Source organism: Bos indicus, chromosome 19 (genome assembly GCF_029378745.1).
Source record: "Bos indicus isolate NIAB-ARS_2022 breed Sahiwal x Tharparkar chromosome 19, NIAB-ARS_B.indTharparkar_mat_pri_1.0, whole genome shotgun sequence".
In the NCBI taxonomy this organism is placed as follows: domain Eukaryota; kingdom Metazoa; phylum Chordata; class Mammalia; order Artiodactyla; family Bovidae; genus Bos; species Bos indicus.
The window spans coordinates 44,637,120-44,656,507 of record NC_091778.1 but is presented as its reverse complement, the minus strand read 5'-3'; the positions used below and the strand labels follow the sequence as shown (position 1 = coordinate 44,656,507).

Below are 19,388 nucleotides of genomic sequence, written 5' to 3'. Positions count from 1 at the left end.
ACTCAACTGTCATTGTTATTAATGCAGTGAGACTTCAGGAAAAAATGGCACCTGCTTCATTGCTCTGTGACTTCCTTGGTGGCTCAGACAGTAAAGCATCTGCCTACAGTGCTGGAGACCTGGGTTTGATCCCTGGAGCGGGAAGATCCCCTGGAGAAGGAAATGGCAACCCACTCCAGTATTCTTGCCCGGAGACAAGAGGAGCCTGGTAGGCTACAGTCCATGGGGTCGCAAAGAGTTGGACACGACTGGGTGGCTTCACTTTCACTGCTCTACTGCGGCCTGACCTAATCAGAGAGCCTGGGAACCAACTGAAAGACATTAATGCCAGTGGCCAGAACCCTTTCATCTGAGGCCTTTGCTGAGGGACAGAAGCCCAGAGAGAGTGAAGTAGTGAAATACCCCTCTTTTTTTTCACTCTTTTCCCCCAAAATCTTCTCCAAATTTGAATCAATTCATCAGTGATGTGCTGAACATCTACTTTGTGCCCAGACACTGTGATAGGTTCTGGAAAGTATCATTAGGGATTGGAAAGGCAGTGGAAAGTCATCAAGGAAGAACTAGAATATTCTTAATGCCACACTCGTGGCTGGTGGCAGAGCTGTGTTTATTACTCCAGTCTCTGTGCTGCCTAAACAGGAGGGCAGGTGATTGGGAGACAAAAAACCAAAGCACGTCAGGTCAGCCAAGGGCAGCCGGGGGAGGGAAGGGGGCAGATGCGGCCAGGGCCACCTCACAGGACCGTTCCTCCTGTTGCAATCCTTTATTTGTCTGCCTTATCTTCCAATGCCCAAGCACAACCTCCATTTTGCCCTAAATGTCCCTGACCTTAAATTTCCCCTCTTTTCAGGCCATCAACCTGCCATCCACATAAATAATGGATGCTTTGAGCTCTAAATTCTCCAAAGTTTTATAGTATTAGGCAAAAAAAAAAAAAAAAATTCCTTCTTAACAGGCTTTTTCTTTTTTTGTCACAGTCAAGTCTCCTCCTTTCTCTCCCACTTTAAGGGCTGTCTTTAAAATGTCAAGAAAAAAAAAAAATATATCAGACACCCTTAGGATGTGAACTTGTTAAGAGAATTTATTCCCCCATCTCTACCTCCTCACCCTCTGTGGGAGTGGTAAGAAATTTTCACATGTTAATTTAATCATGTGAAATGTTTAAATGTTAATCATCCTTTAAGTGACCGAACTTCAGAATCTAGTGGATGTTTTGTAGACTTCATTTAGGTCGATTTTCTTTAAAAAGAAAAATTTTTAAATAATGAATATTACAAGTCTAGGAAACAAAGTGACAAGTTACACAGAGCTTTTTTTTTTTTTTTTCTCTAGTGACATTTAGCCCCCATCTCTGGGAGGAAGGTATTTCTTTACCCTCTGGTTTCTGTTTGAGGTCATTCTTTAGAAACTTAAGGCTTTCCTCAGGAGACATACAAAAAAAAAAAAGGCAAACCAAGAAATATGTTGATAGGAAAAGAGGAGAGAACAGAGAGGCTGGTGTTCTGTTTACAAATCAGGGATGTAAACAGCTGTCCAGTTAGCTTGGGGCCAAAGGTCTGTGTTAATCTGTATGCTTGCCACTAACTCCAAAGAAACTGCTCCTCCGAAAACTCCATTTTTTTTCACCCAAGAAAAGAAGAATGAATTCCCAGCGTGTCTTCCGTCCCAAGTCTGAGAGTGCCCAGCAGAAAGAGCCGTGTGGGACTCCTCCCTGGGCTCTCCAGGCCCTGAGCCTCAGAGGATCTTTGGTGGCAGCAAGAGCTGCTGCCCTGGTGCCAAAATAGATGCCTCTCCGTCCTGGGATTATAGTCATTATGGTGATTGATGCCTCCAGAGTGAAAATTAGCAATCTGGTGAGGTAACTAAAAATGAATGCATCTCTTCCTAGGGTTCACTCCACCCAGCTGAGCCACCAAATAAAACCAGCATATGGGGCAATTAGGGAGCCAGCTCTGGCTTTCAGGGCGAAGGAGAAAAGAGACAGAGTTCAGGGCCTCCAGTTCCCTGCTTGGTTCAGTAATGATCACGAATCCTAATGAGCATCCCCTTTGCCTCTCAATAGTGTGCCTAGTCTGAGACCTCCAGCCTGTGGTTTCATCTTTCCAATAAGTTCATTTGTTCCACGCAGCAACATCTTACCCTCTTTTGTTGCAAATCGGCTGAGGGAGAGGAAAGGGAAAAGTGAGGATAAAGATTTTTCACATGGGTTTGTGTGGGGCAAATAGTGTTTCTTCTTATTTATTTATTTTTTGTACTGTACTGCTCAGCTTGCAGGATCTTAATTCCCCAAGCAGGGGTCGAACCTGTGCTCCCTGTAGTGGAAGCTCAGAGTCCTAACCACTTAACCACCAGGGAACTACCCCCATAGATTTGCTTTTACATGACCCAGAAAGACTCTATAATATTCCATTAACTCTCAAATAGCAATGTGGGTAGAACTTGTTTGAAAATTTTTTCAGGACACGGAGATTCCATATTGGTTGATCAACCTGTCTTACTGAGCATGTCCAGAAATCCCTGTCCTGTTTTATCCCCATGGACTTGGACTTAATGAACCTTCACTTGTGACAAGGACTGATTGGGGTCACACTATCAGCTACTTGCATATTTGGGTTTAAAGGCAATATTCAATCATGTGTACTTCTCCTGAAGTTTTAGAGTTGGCCAAGATTTAAGAGATAATGTCATCAAATCCATTCATTAAAGGCCATCATTATTTGAAATGGTTTTACTCCCCTGATCTCAATACCTGAAACTCCTCTCTCTAACCCAGTGCATCCTTTCCACCACTGGACCTTCTTGTAATTTTCATGGTGCCTCTAAATCTTTCATCTATCCTTGCTTCCCATCTATCAGAATTCTCTCAGTTTCACTCATATTCTCTCAAACATTTGGAAATATGCTCACAAATGTCAAGGAATCCCTCCCTTCATTGGTTTTTGCTGTCCTGATCTGCCAACCCCAAGTGGCTCCCGTCACCCTGTTTCTTCCCTCCCACACTGCTGGGTATTGCTAGAAATAGTCCCAAGGTCAAGCTGGTTCAACCCAGGATAAATTCATAATCTTGAACTTTGCCTGGGCTGCATTAGGGCTCTTCTGGACAGTGGTTTCCCATACAACATGACTCAAGATGTCTAAACTCTCCTGAAGTCCCAAACCCATACCTACCACCATCATTTTCAGAAGACTTCACCTCCTACTTACAGGGAAAAAGAAAGCCATTCAAGACTTCCCTCCCATCCCTGCTCTCACCTCCATCTCAGAATCAGTCCACACTTTCACCTGATATTTCTTTCTGTCTCTAGGGATGTATCCTTTCTCCTCCTCAAAGCTCAAGCATCCACGATGCTCTTCATCTTGTCCCCTCCATTGACAACCTCTCTGATCTCTTGCATCCTTACCCTTTCTCTCTCCTTGTTTCTTACCTTCTTCCTACAAACATGTTCAAGTCCCCACTGACCTAAAAATAAGAAATCTTTTCTCTATATGCTTTTGATCATCCTACTGTCTTTCTCTATCTCCTGATATAACCAGAGCTCTGAGAAATGTAAACTATATTCGGAGTTCTGGTTCTCTGCCTGCCTTCTTCTCCAACTTATCCCCTCAACTCCTGGCCATTTGCGTCCACCCTCTTGAAGTTATTCATTTATGTATTCATTCATTCAACAGATGTGTATTGAGAACCCACTCTGTGTCAGTCACTGCTAAAACTCCCTGTTCACAGAATTTACCAGTTACTTCTGTCTGGGTCTCACTCTGAGATACTCTGAGTTCATTGCTCTGGGTGTGACCTGGGCATCAGGATTTTTTAAGGCTTCTTGGGTGATTCCAATGTGTAGCAAAGTTTGGGAACCACTGCCCTAATCCCCTAACACAAGATTTCTCCATCTTAACGCTATTGACCTTTTAGGCAGCAATCATTCTTTGCGGGTGGTGGGGTTTTCCTATGCACTATAGGCTGTTTGGTAGCATCCCTGATCTCTACCACTAGAAGCCAATAGCATCCTCTGCCCCTAGTCATGACAACTAAAAATGTCCCCAGAGGTTGCCAAATGTCCCCTGAGGGGCAAAACAAACCCCAGTTGAGGCCCACTGCCCTATCTTGAGTTCTCATCTTCCTTGACATGTGGATGGCATTGCGAAGTGAAAGTGAAAGTCGCTCAGTCATGTCTAACTCTCTGCAATCCCATGGACTGTAGTCCATGGAATTCTCCAGGCCAGAATACTGGAGTGGCAAGCCTTTCCCTTCTTCAGGGATCTTCCAAACCCAGGGATCAAACCCAGGTTTCCCTCATTGCAGGTGGATTTTTTACCAGCTGAGCCACAAGGGAAGCCCAAGAATATTGGAGTGGGTAGTCTATCCCTTCTCCAGTGGTCTTCCCAACCCAGGAATTGAACCAGGGTCTCCTGAATTGTAGGCAGATTCTTTACCAACTGAGTTATCAGGGAAGCCCTTGTGAGGTGAGTGAGTGAGTGAAGGTCGCTCAGTTGTGTCCAACTCTTTACAACCCCATGGACTATACACTCCATGGAATTCTCCAGACCAGAATACTGGAGTGGGTAGTCTTTCCCTTCTCCAGGGGATGTTCCCAACCTAGGGATCGAACCCAGGTCTCCTGCATTGCAGGTGGATTCTTTACGAGCTAAGCCACAAGGGAAGCCCTTGTGAAACTCCTCTTTAATTCAGCTGCCACCACAGTGCACTCTCTGATTCATTATGCAAGGATATATTGATATTTAAAACATGTTTATAGAGCAGACCTTAAAGTGGTTCATATGTCTTTTGCTCACCTCTTATTGGCTGCTTATCTACAAGAAGGACAAGCAATGTAACCTTTGTTGTGAGCAGCCACACATCTAGCTAAGACTGGGATTCTGGTCCTATAGTTTATGTTTGTTTGGCCATGGCTACATAACTTGCAGGATCTTAGTTCCCAGAGCAGGGATTGAACCTGGGCTGTGGCAGGGCAAATGTCAGGTCCTAACCACTAAACCACAGGTGACTCCCCTGATTCTAGTCCTATTACTTTCAGGTCCTGTCTTTTCCTCATTATCCCCCCTTCCCTGGAAGTACAGAGGTGATAATGTCGAGTCTTCTCAGACAGTGTACACAAGGTCAGGACCCTAAGGTTCCTAGAGCAAAGAGGTAGAAGCATCCTAATCTCTGACCTCTCAGAGCCACCATACCAGCCCTAGGCTCCTCTATACTGAATTATTATGTGAGGAAGAAATACACTTCTGTCTGTTTGAAATCACCATATTAGGGTGTTGCTATTATATAAGCTGAACCCATGTCCTAATCAACATGGATCCAATCAAATTCGGCTATCACTTCTGGCAACTCGCAGACCTCTATTTCCAGCCCCTGCAACTCTCAAACTCTAATCTTCTATATCAGTTACCTATTGGAAGCTCCAGTTGGATATCCAAGTAGGATCTTAAGCTTAGCATGTTTAAAACCAAAAGCATCATTCTTTTCCCTCACGCTAACACTTCCTGCCATTTTCCCTAATGCTTCTTAAAAGACATCCAATGCTCCAAGTCATCCAGGCTCCAAATCTGGGATGCCTGCCTCACTTAGGAGCCCTCTATCCTATTAATAGCTTCCCAACAACCTTCGTTAGCGCCCCTGCGCATCTACATGTCCATATGCTTCCACCAAACCAAACCACTTGCTAATTCCCCCTCCTTAATACTCTGCTTCCAGAACTATTGCAGATTCTCTACTTACTTCTACTGAAGATCCCTACCCAGCATGCCTTTCTCATCAAAGGCATGTCTGAATCATCCCACAGAAGTCCATCCCCAAACCTTGCACGTGGTAGGCATGAAAATGTTTTTCAAGTTGAAGAGATCAAATGGTTTGCCCAAAGCCACATGGCTAGATGTTCTGCTATAAGATGGAGACAGCATTTTCAAATGATAAACTATATTTCCTGCTTTTTTTGTTTAATTGGACTGACAATGTCATGAGGACACGGACTTCTTAGGAAAAGGTAGTGATTTGAGAAATTCTAAACTGCAATTTAAATAAGTGTTCTGCTATTCTGAGCCTTTGGCATACCATGCAGTATAATTATATCATGTGGCTGTGTCATACAAGATAAAATATAAGCATTTTATTGCAATATATAGTTTCATGGGCTAAATGTGAATCTTCATCCAAACATGCTTTAGCTTGCCTGATTCCTTAGGGGCCAAGAAGCACTTAGAATACTAAGATATTTTTCAAATTGAGCTTGCTTGAATCAAATTGAGAATCACTGTGGGATCCTCTGAAAGTTAAAAGAGAAAGTGAAGTCGTTCAGTCATGTCCAACTCTTTGTGACCCCATGGACTGTACCCTACCAGGCTCCTCCATCCATGGAATTTTCTGGGCAAGAGTACTGGAGTGGGTTGCCATTTCCTTCTCCAGGGGATCTTCCAACCCAGGGATCGAACCCGGGTCTCCTGCATTGCAGGCAGATGCTTTACCGTCTGAGCCACCAGGGAATCACTTTTAAACAAATCAGTGGATACCGTGGTCAATATTTGAGCCATGTGGCCTGCTCTCAGAATGAATGTCTATAGCCATCTTTGTTTATGTGCCCATGATTTTCCAAAGTTTTTTTTATTGAGCCACAGGAAAAAGAAAGAGATTCAGTAGGTTTTGAGTACCTACTAAATGATATAGTAGGCATATGATAGTATGATAGGAGTATAATAATACTTTAGTCACTATCATCACAACCCCAAGAGGTAGGTAGTATCTGCAAGATACAAGGGAATGGGGAGATGGTCAGCCAGGCCATTTGGCCAGGTCTCAAATGATAGGGCCTCCAATTTCTACTGCTTTTCAGGAGTAAATTTGAGCAGGGATGATTTAAGCCTGGAACTGTATCCTTCAACTCCGTCTAAGAGCCATATTGTCCCCAATTGCCTTGGCTTGGTGCAGTCATTCACAGCTACCTGTAAATTTCAAGCAGGTTTGTGATCAAGACACTGACTCTCTGGCCACTTTGGAAATGATGCTCAGGTTATTAACATCCCTTCTCAAAGGAGATCTTTCTTTCTCCAGAGCACACAGAAACATGCTCTTTGGGTGTCATTCAGCTATTTCTGTAAATATAAAAGACAGACATACATTGCATATTCTTGTATATTAAAAGTTGTATATGTAGAATGATATATTATCAATGTATTTATTATAATTTGAATCCTTGATTTAAAAAACTATCCATTTAATTTTCTACATTTTACCTTTCCCTTTATTAGTTGTAAACCTGGTTTGCATAAAACAGAAAACTTTCCCATTGAATTATGTTCTTTTATGCCTACACTAGTGTTTTTTGTCTTTTTGTTAGTTATGTAATATTTATAATACTCTTCAGATCAATTTATATTTTTTAATATTCACACAGTTTCATTTACCAGTAGTGTTAGTCTCTTAGTCATGTCCAACTCTTTGCGACCCCATGGACTGTAGCCCACCAGACTCCTCTGTCCGTGGAATTTTCTATACAAGAATACTGGAGTGAGTTGCCATTCCCTTCTCCAGGTGATCTTTCCAACCCAGGGATCGAACCCTCCTGAATTGCAGGCAGATTCTTTACTATCTGAGCTGCCAGGAAAGACCTGTTTTAAAGATATTGTTTATTTATATTTTTAATTGAAGTATAGTTGATTTCCAATATCGTGTTAGTTTCAGGTGTACAGCATAATGATTCATATATATATATATGTATGTATGTATATTCTTTTTCAGGTTATTTTCCCTTATAGGTTATTATGAAATATTGAAATATTGAGTATAGTTTCCTGTGCTGTACAGTAATTCCTTGTTGGTTACCTATTTTATATTCAGTAGTGTGTATATGTTACTCCTCCTGATTCCCCCCATATGATTTAATTAGACACTGAATTCCAGAATTTAGATCTTGCCTAGGAAACAAATTTGAGTTTAAAAGTAACTGGTTTGGGCTTCCCTGGTGACTCAGTGGGAAAGAATCCGCCTGCCATTGCAGGGGACATTGGTTCAATTCCTGGTCCAGGAAGATCCCACATACTGCAGGGCAACTAAGCCCATGTGCCACGATTACTGAGCTCATGCTCTTGAACTCAAGAGCTGCAGATATTGAGCCCATGTGCCATAACTACTGAAGCCTATGCACTCTAGAGCCTGTGTTCTTCAATAAGAGAAGCCACTGCAATGAGAAGCCCAAACACAGCAACTAGAGAGTAGCCCTCTCTCGACACAACTAGATAAAGCCCAGGGTAAGCAGCAATGAAGAACCAGAGCAGCCAAAAATAAATTAATTAATTAATTTAATTTTTAAAGTAACTGCTTTACATACTTTTGATCAGATCAGATCAGTCGCTCAGTCTCATCCGACTCTTTGCGACCCCATGAATCGTAACATGCCAGGCCTCCCTGTCCATCACCAACTCCCGGAGTTCACTCAGACTCACGTCCATCGAGTCAGTGATGCCATCCAGCCATCTCATCCTCTGTCGTCCCCTTCTCCTCCTGCCCCCAATCCCTCCCAGCATCAGAGTCTTTTCCAGTGAGTCAACTCTTCGCATGAGGTGGCCAAAGTACTGGAGTTTCAGCTTTAGCATCAGTGCTTCCAAAGAAATCCCAGGGCTGATCTCCTTCAGAATGGACTGGGTGGACACATACTTTTGATATGTGAAAGTAAATATTGCATGTCACCAAATTTTTTGTTTCAATACATTAAAGGTTTCCCAGTTTGTCTCATTATTTTTCAGCCTCCACTACTAGCTAAATCTAAGAACAAGATGAAAGTGTCAAAATGTGAGAGTTGTATACCTCACTGTGATATTGGACAGTATTATTAGTCGCACTTACATGTCAGAAAACTAAGACTCAGAGAAATGAAGTAACTGTAAAAAAAAGTTAGCTGTCAGGCTCACAATCAATTCCCTAATCTCTAGGAATGGTTTTATCTCTGCCACATGACCCTTTCTGCCCCTCCCCTTGCAAAGGTTGATTGGTTTAGGACCAGACACATGACCCAAGCCAGGCCAATCAGACTGCTCCAGCATTTTTGACATGGAAATTGAAGGAAGAGACCAGGCCTTCTCTAATAGTAAAGTTATGATCTGTTAGCTCATTGGAGAAGGAAATGGCAACCCACTCCGGTGTTCTTGCCTGGAGAATCCCAGGGACGGGGGAGCCTGGTGGGCTGTCGTCTCTGGGGTCGCACAGAGTCGGACACGACTGAAGTGACTTAGCAGCAGCAGCTCATATGAACAAGAGCTGCCAGAAGCCATGAGCTCTTCTCTGGGGAAAAGCTGAACTGAAAGAATAAAGGCCATGCATAGACAGGGTTAAAATTCAGAGAGAAAAGAATGTCCTGAAAGCATTTAAGTCCCTGAGTTTGGTTATCCCCAGTTCTAGATATCCAGGATCAGATTTTATTTTCTTAGTTTCCAAAATCACTATGGACGGTGACTCCAGCCATGAAATTAAAAGACGCTTGCTCCTTGGAAGAAAAGCTATGACAAACCTAGACAGCGTATTAAAAAGCAGAGACATCACTTTGTCAGCAAAGATCCATACAGTCAAAGCTATGGTTTTTCCAGTAGTCATGTATGAATGTGAGAGTCAGACCATAAAGAAGGCTGAACACTAAGGAACTGATGCTTTTAAACTGTGGTGCTATACTCTTGAGAGTCCCTCAGACAGCAAGGAAATCAAACCAGTCAATCCTAAAGGAAATCAGTCCTGAATATTCATTGGAAGGACTGATGCTGAAGCTGAAACTCCAATACTTTGGCCACCTGATGCAAAGAACTGACTCATTTGAAAAGACCCTGATGCTGGGAAAGATTGAAGGCAGGAGGAGAAGGGGACGACAGAGGATGAGATGGTTGGATGGCATCACCGACTCAATGGACATGAGTTTGAGCAAGCTCCAGGAGATAATGAAGGACCCCAAAGCCTGGCATGCTGCAGTCCATGGGGTCACAAAGAGCAAGACATGACTTAGTGACTGAACAACAACAAGGATCCTTCCACTGGATTCCCTTTTTTGCCTTAGCTGGGTCAAGCCACCTAAACAATCAGTAACTGGCAGAACAGAGGCCTGGATCAGAGGGTCTGACTCCTGAGCCCATGCTCTTTTTGCTGCAGATCAAGTTCACCTGATCACTCAGATCTCATCTCTGATGATGTGGGAACAAACAGTACAAAGCCACAGAACTCAACCCTTCCACTTCACGTGATTCATACACATATTCAAACTCCATCTCTCACAGCGTGTGGGAAGCTGGTGTTCCCACTGATGTAGATTTCAAGATGTCACGTGTGCCTAAGGGCATGGGTTTAGAAGGAAATGCTACACTCCCAGCTATGTGTCTACACTAGACTTGGGTGGCATGGTGAATAATCAGCCCCGTGAAACCACACCCAGGCAAGCTCGTACAGACTTGGAAGGATGGGAAGGGAAAACAGAGGAAGTGGAAAATCTGGGGGAAAAGAAAAGCAAAGGTAACAGGCCTCTACATGGTTATATGGTTTGCTGCTTCCAAAGTATTTTCCCACGTTATCTTGTTTTGGGTCCCACGGCAATCCTGGAGGAATAGAGAGCAGGTACAGTATTACCTACATTTTACAGGGAAGAAAACTGGGGGAAGGTACCTACCACAGTGCCAGGGCATAGTGGGTACTCGGTAAACTCATTCGTTGATTCCATGTGCTACTGATGCTCAGTGACCGTTTGCAGAATGAACAAATGTGGCTCAGAAGCACGAAGTGACTTGTCCAGGGGCAGAAGTGTTACTCAAACTTGGGCTGTCTTGCTCTGCACTCCACTGCATGATGCTACATCTGCAACTGAGCATTTCTAACCACATCATGAATTCATGTCCTGCAGATTCAGAGACCTTAAATCCCCACTTCCTGAGAGAGGCACTTCTCAGATCTGCCAGCCCCACAGAAAGTTCTTAAGTCAGTGTTTATTGGCCCTAGAGACAATTAGATCTCACATTGAGAGGTCTTGCTAGTCAAGTAATCTGTTTCAGAAATCTATGCCTTGGACTTCCCTGGTGGTCCAGTAGTTAAGAAACCACCTGCCAATGCCAATGATTCCTGGTCCGGGAAGATCCCATATGCCTCAGATTAACTAAGCCCATGTCCCACAACTACTGAGCCCGTGCTCTAGAGTCCGTGAGCTGCAACTAGAGAAAACCCACTCGCAGCAATGAAGACCCAGCACAAAAAAATAAATAAAATTTTAATATGGAGAAATCTGTGCCTTGAGCGTGCACACACACACACACACAAACTGCTCAAGAAAAAAAATTACTGCAGGAGCTACGGAATTATTTATGGACCATAAACACAGCACCAATCCCTTTTTGCTACTTTCAGTGCCATGTGAAGCTAATTCAAGGAGGCAGGAGGAATTCCACTGCCTAAGTCCTGTGGAGGTGAAAACCCTGCCCTTCTATTAGTAGATAATCTCAGGAGCAGAAAACATGATTTCTTCCAGGGAGCACATGAAGATGATTGAGGCCTGTCATTGCTTTATTCCCTTGTCACCAGAAGAATACAAGTTCAGAAATCACATGCAGAAATTAGATCAAAATGTAAATGGAGGCAGAGGCGTTGCTGTCAGTTGGGGAATCTCCAGCTGAAGTTGCAGGAGCTCTTCCTGCACTCCCTAGAAGGCATCTGTCACTGACTCCCCAGGCACATGACAGATGCTTTGGTTCCTTTTGGACAGGCAGAATCAGCTAGGTGCGAATCTCTAACTCAGATCTGCCTTGGACAACTGGAGGTCCTGGCTGGATTCCAACCAGACCCAATCTTTAGGAAATAGACTAATTGCCATGGGAAGATAAATGTTCTGTAAGGCAGACTCTTCCAGGTCAGCCGAGATCACCCTGGGATCCCCTTGGGCTTTTGGGTTAATGAGAACTCAGCCCTATTCCAGGTCTCAGAGTAGCTCTGAGCATTTGGTCATTCAAGCCAGCAATCCAGCAGAGCAACTGGGCCGTAGAGGCTAAATGCTTCAGCAGTGCAGCTGTCCTTTGGTTGATCACCTCAAACCCTAAGTGAAAAAATAGATGGTAAATTGCATTGGTCCCCTTAGATGGGTGAGCAGTCTCCAAAGAATTGATTGATATTCACCAAAGTCATCAAGAGGCTGACTTAGAGGGACTTCCCTGGAGATCCTGTGGCTAAGACTCTACACACCCTAAGCAGGGGGTGCAGGTTTAATCCCTGATCAGGGAACTAGATCCCACATGTGGCAACTAAGACCTGCAGCCAAATAAAAACAAATATGTATTTTATATATATTATGTATATAAAATATTGTATATAATATATATTTATTATATATAATATAATAAATATAATATATAATATCTATTTTATAAATATATATATTAAATAAAATATTATATATAATATAAATATATATAGTTTAAAAAGAGGGGCTGGAAATCAGAGAGCTAAATTGACCATTTATAATGAGGATGAAACTTTTCAGTGCAAGGAGTACCCCAACTTGACGTTAGTCAGGTGCCAAAACCATAGGGCACCTTTTTCAGTTGGATGGTCCTAACTGACTTACTGGGCCAGCATCTCTTCAGATTATAGAGTCACAAGGGCTGGCCAAGCTTCCCAAGAGGTCAGCAGTTGTTTTAAATTTTTAGCTTTTGGTAGCTGGCACTGTCCATCCAGTTTTTACATCTTGTTTCTAGGAATGTATCCTGTAGCCAGGTGCACGTAAGTATATGTAAACTATATGACCAAATGCATTAACATGTTCAGTGCCACGCTGCTTAGTGAAAAACTACGAACAACCCTCATGCCCATCACCAAGAAAATGACATAATGAATCATGGTATGTCCATATAGGGAACACAGGGCAGTCCTGAAGTGGCAGAGCGATATAAACAATGATATTCTATTGTTATTTTCTTTTAAAGGAGCTTCCTGGTGCTAGTGATAAAGAACCAAGCTGCCAATGCAGGAGACATAAGAGACTCGGGTTTGATCCCTGAGTTGGGAAGATCCCCTGGAGGAGGGCATTGCAACCCATTCCGGTATTCTTGCCTGGAGAATCCCATGGACAGAGGAGTCTGGAGGCTACAGTCCATAGGGTCAGACTCGACTGAAGCGACTTAGCACGCACACACGTTCCTTTTTAAAGAATAGATGATGCAATAAGTGTATTTTTAGAGCTAGGGGAAAAAAAAAACAAAAGAATAGATAATACAGATGGATATAAACATACTTGAAAACATATGCTTCTCTACACATTTAATCCAGAAAAAAGCACAAGAAGCAGAAGAGAGAACTAAGGAGGAACAATTAATGTTCTCTTTATATCCTTTCATACAGTTTAAAATTCTTTACAATTGAGCACCTTTTATCTTTAAATATTTTGAAAACTTAAAAAAAAATTCTATTGCCTAATCTTTCTTCAGAATAATGTCAGCCCAGCATGTATTCCATCTGACTATTAACTGGACCATTAATTACCCAGTGAGTTTGCCAGTTGAATCTAAGAGGCCTCAGGGAATTATGACTCCAAGGCCCCTTCCCTGCCCACAATTGTAAAGGGGGAATGTTTACTCATTTGACCCTATTAGAGGCAGATGATCCATGTGGTTGTATAATCATTTCTTCCGAGAAACAGTGATGAGCAGAAAGCTGGGTCAGTTAATGGAGACCAATTCATGTCTTTAATGCTTCTTCTGACCATCCTAATACAGACTATCAGAAGAAAAGTGAGAGGCAAAACATGGGGAGTTAAAGAATCAGAGTTTCAGTTTTGCAAGATGAAAAGAGTTCTCTGGATGGATGGAGGTGATAGTTATACAACAGTGCGAATGTACTTACTTACTGCCACTGAACTGACAAATTTCATTATACACATTTTATCGTAATTAAAAAAAAAGAATGCTTGCAGACAGCTACCCTTCCATTCAGCCTCGTTGACTAAATCAAACTGCTCATCCATTAGATAAGGATTTTTTTTAAAGCACATGGTAACAAGAAAATAAAACAAAAACAAATGCCCTATTTCTTTTTTGGGTGTTTTTTTTTTATTGAAGTATAGTTGATTTACAATGTTGTGCTAATTTCTGCTATACAGCAAAGTGACTCAGTTATACTTTCCATTATGGTTTATCATAGGATATTGAATATAGTTCCCTGTGCCAAACAGTAGGATCTTGTTGTTTATCCATCCTGCATATAATAGTTTGCTGCTGCTAAGTCACTTCAGTCGTGTCCGACTCTGTGCGACCCCATAGATGGCAGCCCACCAGGCTCCCCCGTCCCTGGGATCCAGGCAAGAACACTGGAGTGGGTACATATAATAGTTTACGTTTTGCTAATCCCAGGTCCCAGTCCTTCTCGCCCCCATCCCCTCCCCCTTGGCAACTACAGATCTGTTTTCTATATCTGTGGGCCTGTTTCTCTTTTGTAGATAGGCTCATTTGTGCCATATTTCCGATTCCACATGTAAATGAAATAGTATGGTATTTTTCTTTCTCTTCTGACTTCATTTCACTTAGTATGGTAATCTCTCAGTGTATCACCCTACTCCTTTTTTTAATGCATTCTCTCTGAAAGCAGAATCAAGGGCATCCACTGGCATTTTGGCAAATTAGGGACACTCACTCCTTAGAACAAAACAAAAACTCCTTCATACATTACCCATCTCTACAGAGCTCTTTTCTCTCCATTAACAGGGCATTATTTTAAAAGGAAAGATTGGTAGGACACCAGAAAGGGGGCCATTTGTAACTTGTAACCCTCTGGTAAAGAACCAGGATAAATGAAAATTAATTGCAAGCCCTCAGGGGTGGTAGGTGAATAATACATCAAAGCCTATAAAATAAAGGAGGGCCCTTCAGGGGGGCCCAACACAGACACCCCCACAGCTTCTCCTGCAGCACTCAGATCTCCTGCAGGTAATTGTCTCCTGAGTTTTCTCATCAGTCACTCATTAACATCCAATTGTCTAGCCAAGTCACATAAGAGATGCCTGACTTAAGCCCACTCAGAAAAACCGCAGACGTGTGGCAAGTTCTGCACGTAGAAGTTCACTGATTGCAGGGAAATATCCGGTGAGCACGAGGGACAGGCTGGCACTCAGTCCTTTTCCTGTTTTCCAGTCTGAACAGCCTACAAGTCTGGAAAAAATGCTGTGTCCTTAGAGATTCTGGAAAAAAATCTGAAGTAGGAAACATACTGAAAAAATCTTTTGAGCCAAAACAGGCCTAGGTCCACTTCGTCTTTCTCACCCAGAAGTCACCTGCTTCCTTTGCTGCTTCCTTTCCTTTCCTTTAACTTCCTTGGTCTCAATTTTGCCATCTGTAAAGTGGCAGAATACTAGTGCCTATCTCACATGGTTGTCGTGAAGGCTGAATGAGAAAGGTGTTTAGCACAGAACCTGGTACAAGGCACTCAACCAATATTAGAGAAGCACCGCCATCACCATCGCCACCTTCATTATATTAGGCATTTCCAGTCCTATTCTGGCCTCAGTCACAGCCAGCTCTTCACCCACCCCATTCTCTTTTAGTCATTATTTATTGCCGATCTGGAAATATTTTCCTTGGCTCCTGTTCGTCCTCTCCACAGATTTTCTCCATATATTATCCACTTCAACAGCAAGAGCCTGATCAAGGTCATTTTCACAACCCCTCTATCTTACTAGCAATCACTGAACTGAACAGCACACAGGCTAGAGGTAATTATGGCTCTACTTAAAAACAGATGACCTTGGAAAGCTGTATTTGAGAGGCAGAGGTAAGATGACCAGCCGTCGTGAGTTGCCTGGGGCTGAAGGGGTTCTCAGGAGGTGAAACTTTCAGTACCAAATACAAAACGTCTTAGCAAATCAGGACAAGTTAGTCACCAAGGGCAGAAAATCATAATGCAGGCTCTGTAGCCTGGATTCAATTCTGATCCTTCCACCTCTTAGCTTTGTAATCTTGGGCAAGACACATAACTTCTCTGAACCTCGGTTTTCTCATCTGTAGAATGGAGAGAACCAAAGTACCTCCATAGGATTATTGTGAGGATTGAATGCGTTAATGAACATAAACAGCTCAGGATAGTACCTAGCATGTAGTATGCTATGTGTGATGGTGTGATGTATGTCATAGTATATGTCACATACTACTAGTAATTCAAAGTTGTGCAATATCAAAGCATAATCCAAATGTAAAATAAAATCTCTGTTTTGACCAGACACAATCTAACCTGGATCTTTAACTGAATTTTGTTTGTTCAGTATTTTCCTTCTAACTGAAAGGTACAAAAGCAGAACTAGCCAATCTTTTGTTCTCCCCAAACGTAAAATCCAGGTGTAGTCTTTGATGCAGAACTGGTTTTGGCCCGAAGCACCTATATACATTTGCTATACAGATCAACCATTGCTAGCCAGGAGTCCTCATTTCTACTGTTGATCGATCCTGAATTAAGAATCGTCTAGAGGAATTTCCTGGCAGTTCAGTGGTTAGAACTTGGCACTTTCACTGCTGAGGGCCCAGGTTCAATCCCTGGTCAGGGAACTAAGATCCCATAAGCCATATGGGGTCAAAAAAAGAAAAAAGAAAAATCCAAACACCTTTACTATACCATACTAGAATCATCAGGACAATGTAGCCCTCCTTTTACTAGAAAACTCCATTATTTGGAATCTTCTCTTCTCCCAAACACTCTGTACACTATCACACCATTTTAGATAAATGACTTGAGCCTCTCAGATTTTGGTATTCTTGGAGGGTCCTGGAACCAATCATCCACCCTCCTAAATATACCAAGGAAATGACTATTCCGTACTAGGGAAGCCAGTCCCAGTGATGTATTTACAGCACAAAGGTAAAACAGTTGTTCTGAACTGTGTCCCTCCAAAAGATATTGCAGGTAGGATTCTGCACCCAATTACAATAGGTGATTATTCTCCCCACACCATCAAGCAATTCTCTGATACCAGCTGGGAGTCATACAAGTAAACTCAATTTAGATGTTATCTATCTGGAGAAAACATCAGACCCCACAGGTTAAGGGCTCAGTCCTACAAGACTGTCCCCCACCCCACTTGCCAATTGCCAATTCCAAGTCCAGGTTGTCACCTACCTGTGCACGTGTGTGTGCTAAGTCATTTCAGTCGTATCAGACTTTTGTGACCCTATGGGCTGTAGCCCACTGGACTCCTCTGCCCATGGGATTCTCCAGGCAAGAGTATGGGAGTGGGTTGCATGCCCTCCTCCAGAGGATCTTCCCGACCCAGAGACTGAACCCACATCTCCTATGTCTCCTGCATTGGGAGGTGGTTTCTTTACTGTGAGAGCCACCTGGGAAGCCCAACCAGCTTTCTGGATTGAAACTTCGATGACCACCTCCTTGGATTTGATTAACTTGCAAGAGCATAACAAACTCAGAACTCTTAGAAACTTACTTACTACAGATTTATTATAGAAGGATATAACTCAGGAAGAGCCAGATGGAAGAGATGCATAGCGCAGGGCGAGTGGGAAGGACATTCTCCCTGAGCACTCCACCCTTCCTGAATCATGTGTTCACCAACCCAGAAGCTCTGCACACCAAGTCCTGTTGGGTTTTTACAGAGGCTTCACTACATGGACATAATTGATTAAGTTATCAGCCACTGGTAATTGAACTCAAACTCTAGCCCCAGTCCCTTTTCCTGAGGTTGGACTGGGGAAGACTGAAAATTCCAACCCTCTGATCACCTGGTTGTATTTTCTGGCAACCAGCCCGCATCCTTAGAGGCCATCCAAAAGTCACTTCTTTTACATAACTCCATGCTGGCCACCACTGAGGAAGAAAAGATAAGGCATGCCCTTTCATAAAAGAGTCGGACACTACTGGGTGACTGTTTACTCATGCACTGTAAATCCAAGGTGGTATCAGGGAAGACTTCCTGGAGGAGGTGGACCTTGAATGACAAATAAGTACTTAGACCAATGGAAATGAGAAAAGGGATAACCCAGGGACAGGAACAGAGCAGGCAAATGCATGAGACAGGATGGAAAGAGCAAGAACTGTTATCACCCTCTATTTGTTGGGTCATGGTCTACCTTAAGGGAAGTGGTAGGACAGATGCTTGGGAAGGTAGATTGGGAGGTGATCCTCCAAGGCATTGAATACCAAGCACATAATAAAGATCCAATAAACCGGAATCTTCAATAAAATGGATGCTTATTTTGTTTGTTTGCTTGTTTCTGTACTTTTTTAAAAGATGCAAATTTTAAGTGATATTAATCTATTGGACAGAATTTCTCTATTGAGGCACAAGATATGTGACTGTTTCTAGTATAGTGCCTGGTGCACAGTAGGTGATCAATAGATATATAAGCTAAAATTTTAAAATATTAGTCAAGGAAATCTTACAATCCATGCTTCAGTACAGGAAGTGATTCTGAAATGATGGAAGTAGTCCTACCATAACCCCAATCTATCTGTGTGTCAGAATTTTCCTCCTTTTTTCTAAAGAGGGTATTGTCTTTCGACACATCTGTCTGTGAAAACCATGATCCCCTATAGTGTCATTAAACAAATGCTTATCTAGAATCCTTTATATGTCAGGCAATGATTCAGGCACGAGTGATAGATGTTGGAAAACAAGACAGAAATGTCCCTGCCCTCCTGGGGGTTCTAATCTAGCCAGAGAGACAGACCACAAACAAGCGAATAGATAAATGAGTAAACAGAATGATGTTTGATAGCAATAGGACTATGGGAAATATAAAGCAGGGTGAATAATTGATTCAAAATTCATTTAAACAAGATATATGAGCATCTACGACAAGCTAGGCACTGGTGGGTACTGGAGATAAATCAATGAGAAAAACCTGACTGATGGGGACTTCCCTGATGGTCCAGTGGCTCCCTACGCAGGGGACCCAGGTTCAATCTCTGGTCCAGGAACCAGATCCCACATGTCACAACTCAAGATCCTGTACACTGCAATGCCACAACAAAGATCAAATATCCCACGTGCTGGAACTAAGACCGGGCACAACAAATAAATGTTAGAATAATTTTTTAAAGGGATAGCCTTTTTAGATTTTTTTTTTAACAAAACCTGACTGACAGATCCCTGCCCACTGGATCTTCATTCCAGCTCCTAGACATGGTAGAGGGTATCCAGTAGAGGGAGGGATCCTATTTTAGAAGCAGTGATGGGAGATGCCTCTTTGAGGAAGAGACTTCTGAGCTGCAGAGGAAGTCCCTCCAAGAACCTGGCAGGCAGAAGAGCAGATGCAAAGGTCCTGAGGCAGGAAGGTAGCCAGCAGAGCTGAAGTGAAGCAGGAGGGAACAGACACTCTGTGGAAAAATCCCAAATTTCCAAATTCTATTTGGGTAAGGGAGTCCTGAGACACTGGTC

The 19,388-nt window shown here is 42.8% G+C and overlaps 1 protein-coding gene and 1 non-coding gene across 2 annotated transcripts in view; one reads left to right on the top strand and one right to left on the bottom strand.

Annotated features, from left to right (window-relative positions):
- Positions 1-19,388, bottom strand: part of DHX8 (DEAH-box helicase 8) — a 53,452-nt gene that overhangs the window by 32,759 nt on the left and 1,305 nt on the right. The window lies entirely within an intron of this gene.
- Positions 16,473-16,545, top strand: TRNAE-UUC (transfer RNA glutamic acid (anticodon UUC)). Its single transcript has one exon. It is a non-coding gene; the product is annotated as a tRNA-Glu (tRNA).